General features: G+C 37.3%; 1 protein-coding gene across 2 annotated transcripts in view; it reads left to right on the top strand.

The window, feature by feature from the left end:
- The window catches only part of LOC128015623 (VWFA and cache domain-containing protein 1), a 66820-nt gene that overhangs the window by 11012 nt on the left and 42794 nt on the right, over positions 1–13014 (top strand). The gene's annotated exons all lie outside the window — the stretch shown is intronic.

The following is a 13014-nucleotide window of genomic DNA, read 5'->3' as shown; positions in this document are numbered from 1 at the left end:
CCAACAGAGCCTTTGTCCTCTGGACTGAAGCGAGCAGCAGGATCCTGCTCTGTCTAACTGATCTGAGAATAACCAGAGATAAGCAGTGATCCCAGACTGGAATGATTCTCCCTGATCATTGGAATGTGCTTCCCTTGTAGGCCTTGGACTGAGTGGGGTTTTAGAGAATGTGTGTTAGCTTTGTGGTAAATTGTACTCCTGGTAGTTTTATCAAATATACACTTTAAATGTGAAATTTCTTAGAGAAAATAGACCAAAAATAGTACTCGCTCATCCTGGACTGCCCTGTTTTTTTTTTCCATCTCAGTGATGAAGTACAGAGCTGTATATCCATGTAATACACCTTTAAAGGTCCCCAGTGTTTGGTCTGTTCTTGAAACTTGTTTTACAACAAAAGCACACGTGCACAGTAATTCTAGGTAGTGCTGGTCAGTGTTCCTGTGAAAGATGCTGCATTCTTCAGTGACAGCCCTACAAAAGTCCCTCTATGAGCCACTGCCACCCTGTCTCCCGTCTCGGGGTCATCAGGATAGAAGAATACAAATGTATCCCAGTAAAGCTTAGCCTTATGGAAATAGCAGGAAAAAAAAGATAATTTGTTTACTTGGTAATAAGTGGTAATTAACCGTTTCACTCGAAAGTTTAAATAATTTAACTGACCCCGCATTGTGAGTTCTTTTTTAAGGTGACCATTATTTTAGAATGTATCACCATATTATTTCCATGGTGATGCGTTATGCTTGTCATGTGACAAACTGCAGCCACAATAGTACTGTATGACAGATGTAATTTGTTAACTATAGCATGAACTTTCTGATTTTCTGATTCTGAAATACGTGTAAGTGAATGTTTTGTCATTTGCAAAACTTAATAATGATCAAATGTGCTCTCTTGCCGATGCAAGAGAGCACATTTGAATCTGGCAGTTATATGACGTCACTGTACACTCTAAAATCCCATATGTGGGACCGTACTCCCTGGGGCACAGAAATGATGATCCCACATATAGGACTGTTCTGTTCAATAGACTAAACTGTGTATCTTTCTTGATTTGCTTCCACAAACCTGGCAAAATTTGACAAAGCCAGGAACTATCTAACCTCAAATCTAAAAGCATGCTTTTGTTTCCCAACAGACTGATTAAAATCTGTACACCCTGACTCTTGAGCCCCTTTCACACTGCACGTCGGACCCGCAATATTCCCGTAACATTGCCTGGTCGCCTTCTGTGTGAAAGCAACCACGTCCCGGAATTGATTACCGAATCGAACCCGGGTCGGGGACATAGTAACATTGCGGTAATCGATCCGGAACGAGCGCTGTGTGAACAAAAGCCAGATCTAATTCGGTATCAAAATGATGACGCGCGTTATCGCGCGACTCTTTTACCGGCTGTTTTGAAGGAAGATCAACATTCGCGACGAAAACACATGTGCAAACTGTAATGAAGCAGAGATCAGTTAGTTCCTCACTTTCTGCGCTGACGCAGAGATCGTTTGCTTGCTTCAGTTAAAGTATAACGTGCCAAGCGTTGTCGACTCGTACATTACACGTCACGCGCTGATGTCACGTGTCGTTACGGGATCTTCAGGGGTTGTGTGTGAAAGCACGCACATATACCGGGTCATCACTGGCTGTGTGAAAGTGCCAAATCTAGCGACCAGGGAACAATTACAGGAACACTTTACCGCTGTATTTGCCGGAATGGCAGTGTGAAAGGGGCTTTGGAGGTTGCATAATATGCAATCTAGTTTGACCTTGTGATTTTCAGTTTTGTGTGCAACATGAATACGGTCACTGAACAGACTGTTGACTATGTCGACTGAGACTGAGAATACTTGTTTTGGATTGTTGTGGGGCACTGATTTGGGACATAATTACTGATTATAATGACTTACAATGTCTTTTTACGTGTTGCGTTGCATTGTGTTGGTATTGTAGGGTATAGGTTCAGGAAACATTCCTCATCCCCATATTGTATTGTAAAATGCTTTTGCTGCTATTGAGGTGGGAAACGGGTAAGGTAAGGGAAAGGTTTGGTAGTATGGGTAGGTTTAAGGATGGGTTAAGGTCTAAGGGATAGGTTAACAGTGTAATTATAAATGTAATTACATTCAGATGTTTTTCAAATATAAGTACAATGTAAAAACATGTGTATACAATAAGTGCATTGTACCTACTATTGTACCATTGTACCTTAACTACTATGTACTTACATTTATTAATTTAAATGTAAGTACATAGTAGTTAAGGCCGCCACTTAATATAAACCGGCACCCAATCTCTTTCTGAACTTTTGAACTCAATGAAGGGACAAAAATCTCTCTGATTCCGTAAAAAAAAAAATCTTAATTTAAAGGTAAACAAAAGTAAACCTTTAATTCATTTTGCTTAGACGGAACAGAGTACTGATGTTAAAAAGTGAGGGGGAAAAACAGCCTCCCAAAGTTTATTTACAGTGTATAGATTCACTAGTCTAGTTTTCTGTTACTTGAAATATGGCTGCTTTGCTTCTTCCATGTCAGTAGTCATCTGCTAAAACTTTCGGGCTTAACGTTTCTTAGAGGATTTTTAAAGTGTCTTAACACAAATATCCTTAATATTTTCATGAATCTAACCTAAAAAGACTTCAAAGTAATTGTCCAGAGGAACAAAGCTCAAGAGAATGCAGAATGTAGACGTGAACTCGCATTTTGATATAATGCAAAACGGGAGAGGACCACCCTTGACCTATTATACTTGTTTTCATTTAGTTCGGCTCTCCCGAGAGATGTGGTTGAATTAATGCAATCAAAGAATTACGTTTTCTGAAGAAAAAAAAGCAGATCGCTGGTTTATAAGGAAAGGTCTGTTTGCTTAAGCTTGACGGTGCTGAAATATTGGCTTTCACAAGCCTGCGGACACAGTTTAATTGCATTTTTCCCATAAACTCAAACTGACTCTGAGATGTTTGATCTGAATTACGTATTTTATGTGGAAAAATAGATTTGCCCTTCAGTCCAGGCAAAAATCCATGCTGCTTGTCTTCTGGTCAGTGTTTGTTCTCCAGTTCTTGAGTTTTTCTCACCTCACTTGCTTCATATTTATCCATTCTTTGTTCAAAAGCTTTAGATGAAGAACATTACAAGGGTGTTATTATGGCAGCAGGTGCCAGATCTGTTGGTGTGTGTCTGACTGTGTTGGCAGTGTTAAAGGAGAATGGGCACAGAGGGCAGCTAAGCCCGATGTAGCCCAGACCATATGTGGGTGTTGTGGGTTGAGGTGGTTGGGAAGCTGGAAAGTTACACCACCGTGAGTGCCAGGGTAGCCAGCGCACAGTCCAGGACATGCAACATAACCCGAATGTAGCATGATAATTAAAAACACAGCACAGAATTCTCTGTTGTTGCCATTTGATCGCACCTGTGTGTGATAAAACCGCTTGAGTCCAAGATGGAGAATGTTCAATTCAATTAAACTCAAGTTTATTTGTATATTGCATTTTACGATACAAATCATTGCAAAGCACCTTTACAGAAAATTGGATGGATTTGCAGTAGGTCCGCATATATTTATGGATTAACACTTCCGAAAGATTTCATATTGGAGGCTTTGTTTTTTTGGTTCAGGATTGCTGTACTAAAAAACTCTTTCACAATCATTTAGTAAGAAAATCATTTAGTACTTTGATCTGTTGCTTTGATCTGCCAGTAACAGTTTCATAAGTTTTTTTTTTTTTTTTTTTTTTTTTTTTTTTTACAAGACACAGATTTGAAGTTTTGAAGTTAGACTTTCATCTTTAGTGGATAGAAAATGTATCATTGCACAAGGCGAATGTTTGGCCAAAAACTAAGTTTTTTACATAAGGAAAACTGACACCATTGCTGTTTAATATTAAATAGTTTATTTGTTTTATGACTTGTGAATGATGAACAGTCTGTGTTCATTAACTACTTTGATCGGTTTGTAGACTACAATACCAAAAAGCCGAAATTTGTTAGTCCAAATCCAACACTTATTAAATAGTTCTATGGTACTACTGTGTTTTTTCCCTATTCTTTTGGTATCTATTTTTTATTTTTTTTTTGAAATACCGTGGTGTAGATTGAAAGTACCATGATATTACATTCTGATATCATCGCTGTAACATAGCGGCAAGCCAGTTCACTTGGTGGCCATTTTGGTAACACAGATTAGCAACTATTTTCTATGCAGTTAAGAGGAATCGAATACAACCCTGCTCCCAACTTTTTTTGTTGAATGAGGAAACACCAAATCTTAAAAGCATTTTATTTTATTTTAGAGGTAGATGTTAGAGGTTTTCCTTCATAGTTTGCCCCCTTTAGACCAGCACTGCATTGGAAACTCCATCTGATGGGGATCTGGATGATCTGGTTCTAGGCAGACCCTGCCAGTATAGCAGGAAATGAAGCAGTGTCTCCATCATCCCTCATAGATGGATGAGCTCCGGGAATGTCAGACAGGGCTGTGGACTTCAAGACCTTATCCTTTCCCTCCCCCAATCCTCTCTCCCTCCTCCCTTTTTATGTTTTTCCAGCGAGTTGTGAATTTTGCTCAGCGTTTGAAGCTAACACTTCACAACTGACAAATATCGCTCATCTCCTAAATTTTAACACCCCACGAGAGGAAAGATTAGAGACTCTGAGTCTCTCTCATGTTTACCTCCACAGCTCTCAGAAGCAGAATTGCCTGCTTTCCTATTTTTAGTCAGAAAAGTATAAAAGTCTCTGAATGTTGCTATGGTGCAAATAAAATTATTAATTACATCTGGAGCCTCAAAGCAATGACTCAATAATATTTAACAGCTTTTATTTATTTTGGATATGTGGCAAAGTGGATTAAGTTTGTTGCTTCTTAAATCTACTGAATTCTGCTCTACACTGAAGACTTTTAGATTTGTTGTTGTTGTTTTTCACTTGGGGCAGTTCTCTATTAGTTTGTTGTAACCTACACTTTTAAAGCCTACTCTTCATAAAAGCAAGACTCAACAATAAGATTTTATTTCTGCTGAAGTTCAGATTTGTAATTGCCCTGCCAATATTATACTGTTCAAAGTATAATTTGCAAAAACAACAAATGTTTAAATTTGAAAGGCATTAAAAATTTGATCAACTAACGTAAGATGTAGTGACAACACAGCTTTCTCCTTTTTTCTATAGCTTTTTACACAGGTATACATTTTTATGTACCTTTAAGCCTGCGGGGCAATGGATGTATGCAGAAATGCAAGGTAATAAAACACTCGACCTCTCAACTGTTGTAATTGTTATTTGGGCCCCCTTCACATGTGGAAACCATTATATCCTGTCTGCTGGACTGAAAAAAAAAACAGGGCTGCCATGAGTTGGAGATCTGCGAGAGAATCCGCTCCGTGACCCGGTCTCTCAACGGGCCTCTCAGTGTTTTCACAAAGAGGTTTTGTTATTGTAGGACCCCAGGCTCTGTCAGAATATCTACCGACACTCAGTCTCTCTCGTGGTGGAGGGGCGGCCTAAAACATTAGTTCAGCCAAGAGTGGATCAAGAACACACAGGCCTAAGGTGTGTTATCTCTGTAGGTGATTTATCTACAAGTTGTAAGTTGAGTGAGGCCTGATGAATATCCCTGTTTAGACAGTATATTGATGCTGGATATGTTAAGAGATTCCTTCATAGAAATACCACATTTGTTTCTCTCAAGAAGACAGTCATGAGACAGGCTGAACTGCACATGGTCCAGGACCTTGAAATTGTATGAATGCAATGTTTTGACTGTGCTAGTAATGCGTAACTGTGGAAACCAAAGTCATTTCATTACTTCAGTTCTGATGGTCAGATAAGTTTGAGAAGATTTTGGTATTAAAGAATCATTAAAACATTTATGTTCCATTATCCTGATAACTTGGTGAGATTATATATGCTCGCATATGGAACTCATTTCACACTCGCTCTCTTCTTTTCCACCCAACCCCCTCACAAACACTTCAGTTTATTCACTGCTAATGTGAAACATGTCAGCCACACTCCAGTATCTGTTAAGACTCTCTTTTTCAAGCAAAGAAAAACATGAAAGTTGTAATTTAGGACAAAGCTCACAAATATCAGACTTTTGACATATCTTTTTTTGGTGTTACTGTAATGTATAATTTGATTAGGTAGGCCTAAACATAAGGGAACCAGCATGCATATATTGGGACAGCAATATATGCAAAAAAAAAATGTTGTAGATATTGGGAGTGTAGGCTATAAAAATAACAGGCAACGTGTATTTTTCAGTCATTATTAAATTAATGAAAGAACTATGAGTTTCTCTATGTAGTGTATTTTCTTGGTTTGATAACTTGTAAAGTTATGTAAAACCTGAAAGTAACTTGAAAGTAATCAGTGATCTGATTACTTTTTAAATGCAGTATCCAGTAATGTAATCAACTTACAATTTAAAAGTAGTAATTTGTAGTGTATTTTTTTTATTATTATTATTTTTTGAGTAACTTACCCAACACTGTAGGAGACATATAAAATATATTATTTATATAAAATATAAATTATTAAATAGTGTTAGGCTGTTTCTTTAAAGTGTGAATAACCTTGATTGCTTTTTCATGATACATTTTGAAACTAATAGCAAGAATGGTTAAAATAGTTTCCCTTTATTGAAAAATTTGTATCAATTTTAGAGCAACTACATAAATATTAGTATATAAATATTGAATATCTTTTAAAATATGTAATATTTATATAATTTCTAGTTATAGCTCAGGTGCAGATGCAGAGTGCTGCCTTGTCTCTGGCTCATCCTTAGAAACTGGGAGAAGGTGAGAGAGAGATGGAGAAAAAAAAACACATCAGAGGGCAGGGAAGGATGCCTCATTCTAGAGCAGAAGCCTTTGTAGTGCAATGAGCACATTGCTTCTGAGAGTTAGAGCGTGGGGGAGGGGGAGATGGGGGCGAGTGGGGTACCTGCGGCAGGAAATCGCAATAGCATCCCAGACTGGCTTCTGTTGTCTGGCCTTTCATCTTCTCTGTTTGTACCCAGTTTCCCCTGTCGCTGCCACAGCAACTAGGTGTTGTCAGCTGCAGTGAGGAAATATGGGATTTCAAATCAGATTGTCAGTTACTGTCATAAAACACATTTATTTGAAGGCAGTTTTCGGTACATCCAGAAAAAAAAAAAACAGTCAAGGCAAATAACTGAAAATAAAATTGATACAAGAGATAAATGTAGGTCATAATGAATTAATTGGGATGTTTGAGCATACAAAAACTTTTTAAATCAGTTTCTTCTGATTTACCACAGTATAAAACACTGCAATTGAGTTTTACAATGTTTATAAGGTAAAAATACAAGTTCTAGTGCTACTGACATTTAATCTTTTTTTCCTGTTTTTATTGTGTGAAATGTTATGCAAGGATTTTCAGTCATGAAATTGCTTTTGATCACATTTGTTTTTGATAGCAGCAGTAGATATCTTAAAGTGATGGATCAGCCAAATCTGAATTTTTTTTTTATCATTTACTCATGCTTATGTTGTTTCAAACTAGTTTTGTCATAAGAATCGATGTAGGTACCAGTTGGTACTGAAATGTAAAAAATGTGACGATGCCAACATTTCTTTTCCAGTGACATCACTTGGATAGGCACCACATGGCCAAATATTTGTTTTGTCATTGTTTTAGCAAACTCTCAATCATTGTGACCTTATTTTATGAAAAGACCGCTTTTGCTATCAAATAAGTTACAGATGAATGAAACTGAATTCCAGCCTATATTTTTTCATTAATTGTTGTGTTTACAGAATTAAAATGGGTTGCAAATGGCAATTCACATTGACTTACCTAAGAGCAAAAACACATTACTGCTCTTTAACCTACATCTTTACTGCAGTGTTAAGGGAGGGACAGGCCAATGATTTAGACCTTGTAGGCCTAAAGAGAGGATTATGGCACCTTTTCTGCTCATTGCAGTATGTGAACACACCCTTTCACTCCCTTCACAATCCCAAATTAATGAGGATTAGCTGGATGGGCTCTGGCCTTTGAAGATGACTGAATTGCTAATAGGTTGATCCCCCTCCATCGCACCATTTTAATGGAAATGCTGCCGAGCATCAACGCCACAACTCCAGTGATGTTCCACCCCACAGCACATCAGCTGTTTCCTCAACCAATGCGTGAAAACTTTACAGAAGAGTTAGTGCTGTTAAAATCCAATAAGCTCATCTTTGCCTATTAGCTTTGTGCAGCTTTAACGAGTTAGGGTGAAAATGACATTTTGACAATGAAAATGCATTTTTCTGTTTGCGGATTGATATATCGACATGACTTATGGGTTTCATTCCTTAGGTGGAGGCAATAATTCTTAAGTGACTGCTTTTTGGCTGAGGGAAATGTCAATCTTGATATAATAAACCACCCTGCGGTGGGCTTGGTTTTAGTCAATCTGCCTTGCCGTGCCTCTGTTGAAGGGAGTGCCAGGGCCTTGACAAGCCTGGATCAAAGACAGCATGAGGTTCAGTCATTCCAGACATCTATTCAACTGCAGTCAAGATTAACCCTGAGGTTGACAAGATTAATAACCGCCCTGGACACCACATTCTGAGCCAAAGCAGCTGCACATAGGCTTCTTTGTCCCCACTTAGTTGAACGGCAGTATGTTATTGCTTACAATCCTATAGCTTGTCATTCATTTTAATGACAACTTGTCTGTGAGGATTAGACGGTGGATAGGCCAAACGTGGAGAGGTCCTGTCAGTTTGTAAAGTTCAGGCACTAAGTATTGCTGATGGCATAGCTTGATGTAACTCTGTTTCTTTCTATTGCTGCAGGACTACAGAACAAGACTAAAGTGGTCACAGATGTCACGATAAACAATTGCAACAATAATTTAAATTCTAGTCACCATTGGTGACAGTTGAGAAAACTTTGTTTCCATCCATATCACCAGTTTTGTCATATTATCTCCTTTAAAGTGGTGGTTCTCAAACAGGTGGCTTCAAGATGCCTTAAAATGATTTAAAATAAAATAAAACAAAACAAGAACCATGATTCCCACAAACTTGAAAAACCTGGATATACCGTAGGGCTGTCACTTTTTATTCGATATTCGAATATGCATTCGAACATGACGTGAAATATCCGTAATCGAACTATAAATAAAATATCAGTTTTTAAAATGCCACGTGTAGCGCATTTTTTACAGTATATGATAAGACCGTTTGTTTTTTATTTTATTCTTTGCCATCTTTTCCAGTAGAGGGCACTCTAGACGTATTGTAGTATAGGCACATGACCAAATCAAGTGAATAATAGCTAGTAGCCAGGCATGTCTGTGTGCTCCGAACATGTGTTCTCCACCGCGGGGAACATTGTAAATAAAAAGAGAGCCACACTTGACCCAGATCAAGTTGATAGACTGGTGTTTCTTGCAAACAATATTAAGAAATGAATTAGGTAAGGCTATATGCCTTACTCCTGCTGCTGTTTAAGTTGTCACGTTATTGTTTGTGCCTGTTCTGAATCGTTTTTTCATTTAACCTAATGTTATGAAATATGCATAGTGGCACTTCATATAAGTTGATATTCTAAGTTGATAACCTGCTAATACATTTGTGATAGAATCTCCTTTAGGCTACGGTGTTTTTTTATTTTTTTTTATTAATTTTTTTATCATATGCGCGGGGTCGGGCACGTAGATATTTAAATCTATTCGAATACATTGCATGATATTCGATATCCGTTAGAACTGAATTTTCCTCAAAAGTGACAGCCCTAATATACTGTATGATGTAGCCTAATTTTAAAAGTGATTTCTAGTCTAAAGGAAAAGTAATGAAAATTAATCAAATCTTTTAACTCTAAGAGCATTTTTCAGTTATGTCAAGCACTAAAATTCCTTATCCAGAAAATCACGAACAAGCATAGAAGTAATGTGGTCTTCAAATATTTTTGTGGACAATGGGGGTCTTGGTAACAAAAAGCCTGACTTAATGTTTAGATTTTGATTTAGATTACTTCATAACATTCACAAAACCATTTTGTATTTCTTGTGAGTTTGCGATTTTTAAATCAAACTAATTTGGAAATAATTTAGAGTCGTTATTGACTCCTTCATTAAATGTCAATTATGTCCTATTCAAAATAATCCAGGACCCTTTACTGTGATATAATCCTAATGAAATTTAGGATACATATTCACATACACACAACTACAAAAATATTTTACAAAACATAGTCATAGTGAGGGTGAATTGACAGTAAGGGAAACCTTGTTTAGATGAAATGTTGGAACCATCATACTAGTCTAGCGCCCTGTGTTTTCATCAGCTTTCTTATGTCAAAGACCGTCCTCTCAAGAGTTTGATGTTTGTTGAGAAGGTTCTCAATTTACAAGCTACGAAATTCCTCTTTGGTCTGGGTAAAGCTGTGAAAGTCATTGGTGCAGATTGAAAAACAACCCCACTACATCAGAAAAAGACCTGTGCTTGTGGCTGATGTGCTATTTGTGTTTGTGCCCGTGTTTATTTTACAAGAAGGGTCTGAAATTACAAGTTTCTTCTTTCACTTAGTTTACCACAGCTTCTGTGTCTGGAGCTTTATTCACAAAGGTGGGGTTCATCCATACATCATCCACAGTTTGTTTTGCTTTTTATAAACATTCACTCATGATGAAATTCCAGGCCTTTGGTGAGTGCGGACATGTGCCCGTTTCATCATCTTTAATGTGGGTGACCACCCTGACCTCAGACACATTACACAGTGTATAAAAGAGTTTCTTCTCTTCTTAAGTGTTAAAGATCATCAGTCCTCCTGATGGCCAGTGATTTTTGGATTGGGTGGGAATCCATCAAGTTGTTATGACACATTCCGCAGTGGTATTCCGTGTCAGGATTGCCATGGTAATGAGGTGTGCAAAGAGCAAATATCGTCATTGTGAGGAACTGTTGAGCTTGTAGGCTATTTTTGAAGGTTTACAATGGTAAGGTGTAGACATAGAAAGGTTTAATCTTCCATAGCTCATTTAGCTGGGAATTGGGAGGCCAATGTTTGGTGAGCTTTTGTGCAATATGTAATGTAATTTTTGGCTTTAGATGTTTATCTAGTGTTCGTGCCTATGATTGAGCATCATGTTGGCAAAACATGTACATTTAGGTAAAAGGTACTAGATTAAACTTGTGAATTCTGTAAACACACTCTCTTTCTCTTAGCTCTGAACGGGTTCAGGGGCCTGTACATTGAAGCTAGATTAGCTGGCTAGCCAGGTAAGTTTCAGGTTAGTTTGCACCAATCCTGGATTTTAGGTACCACGTAAGTGGCTTGGCTTTTAGCGGCATTCATTGCCATAGTAACTTACACTCCACAGCTAATCAGATGTGAGAGAAGTGACACATGTCTGACACAAAGTCACTCTGGCAAGAAGTAGTCTGGCTTTAATGATAATTACTGAGCCATTTTATGATTTAGATAATTATTGTGATTCATGTTATTATTATTATTTATCTTTTACACACAAGCATTTTTAGTTTAATAGTTATTGTAATTTGTTTATTTGTCATATTCTTCAATCGCTTAACCTTTAGCAAAACCTTTAACCTTTAGTTTTGAATCTCGGTGGGTCTCTCGCGAGAAGTAAATCAAACTTGCTTTGTGTTGCAACTTGCAAGGCTCGCGATTGGCTGTTCGCCAGTGATGTCACACAGTCATGTGCATGCGCTCCACTAACTGGAGTGCATGCTCCAGCATCAGCATCATGGTACCAAAAAAAAGCCGGATTGGAGAGCTTTGTTTTTGTCTACTCAAAACTAATCCTGTAACTCTGAATTTGTTCAGCTACCATCCTGGTACAGGCCCCAGGTCTTACCTTAGTAACAAAACATTATCAGTAGGTATTGGTTACGTTGTTTCATCTGTAGCTCCTCTTTCCTCTGGTGTTCCTCAAGGCACTGTTTTGGCTCCCATCTTGTTTTCACTTTACATGCTTCCACTAGGTTCAATTTTTAGGAAGCATAGTGTCCTTTCATTTTTATACTAGTGACACTCAAATGCATTTCCCTTTAAAACCTAATGATAAGTATGGTTTAGAAACATTGCTTGCATGCTTACCTGATGTAAGATCTTGGATTTCTAAATATTCTTTTGCATTTAAATGAGGGAAAGATGGAAGCAATCGTCTTTGGAGACACTGTGGGTAAAGGAAAACCAAATTTTAACTGTGGTCATTTAAACTCTTATATCAAACCAATGGTCTGTGAAAAATTTGGGAGTTCATATTAACTCAGTAGTTAAGTAATGTTTTTCCATCTTAAAATCAAATGCTAGATAATTTCTATCTTTTAAAGAACTTGAAAGAGTCATACATGCTTTTGTTTTATCAGGTTTGGACTATTGTAACTCCTTGTATATTGGACTACCCCAATCCTCCATGTCATTTCAAATGGTTCAAAATGAACCAGCCTAATTTTTAACAAGGGTTTGTAAACGAACAAATTACTACAATTTTAATGTCTCATAACTGGTTGCCAATGTGTTATAGAGTTGAATAAAAATTTCTTAAGTCCTTAAATGGTCTCACACCTTCTTATTTGTCAGATCTCGTAAATGTGAATAGGTCTGCCAGATGTTTGCGATCCTCAGACAGTATTACTCCGTCATATCCAAGATCAACATTGAAGCTGAAAGGTGACTGTGCTTTTGCTGTGGCCGGTCCTAGATTATGGAACAACCTTCGCTATCTGAGAGATCTGCATCTTCTGTATATGATTTAAATATAAGCTACAGTCTCATCTTTTTATTCTTGTATTTAATTTATTATTCTTGGTCTCATTTTAACTTTTGTTTTAGTGTATTATATTTATTATTATTATTTTTATTTTATCTTTCCTTTTTTTGTACAGCACAGTGGTCTACTCTTGTTATGTTTATTTGTGCTTTATATGTAAATAAATGAAATGAAGTTGACTTTCAGTTCAACTAAAAACATTCAAATGTGTATATCTGAGTTGAAAACCTGGTGATGAATATTTTTAACTGAATGCATCAC

The sequence above is a fragment of the Carassius gibelio genome, chromosome A6 (genome assembly GCF_023724105.1).
Source record: "Carassius gibelio isolate Cgi1373 ecotype wild population from Czech Republic chromosome A6, carGib1.2-hapl.c, whole genome shotgun sequence".
NCBI lineage: Eukaryota > Metazoa > Chordata > Actinopteri > Cypriniformes > Cyprinidae > Carassius > Carassius gibelio.
This window is presented reverse-complemented; position numbering and strand designations above follow the sequence as displayed.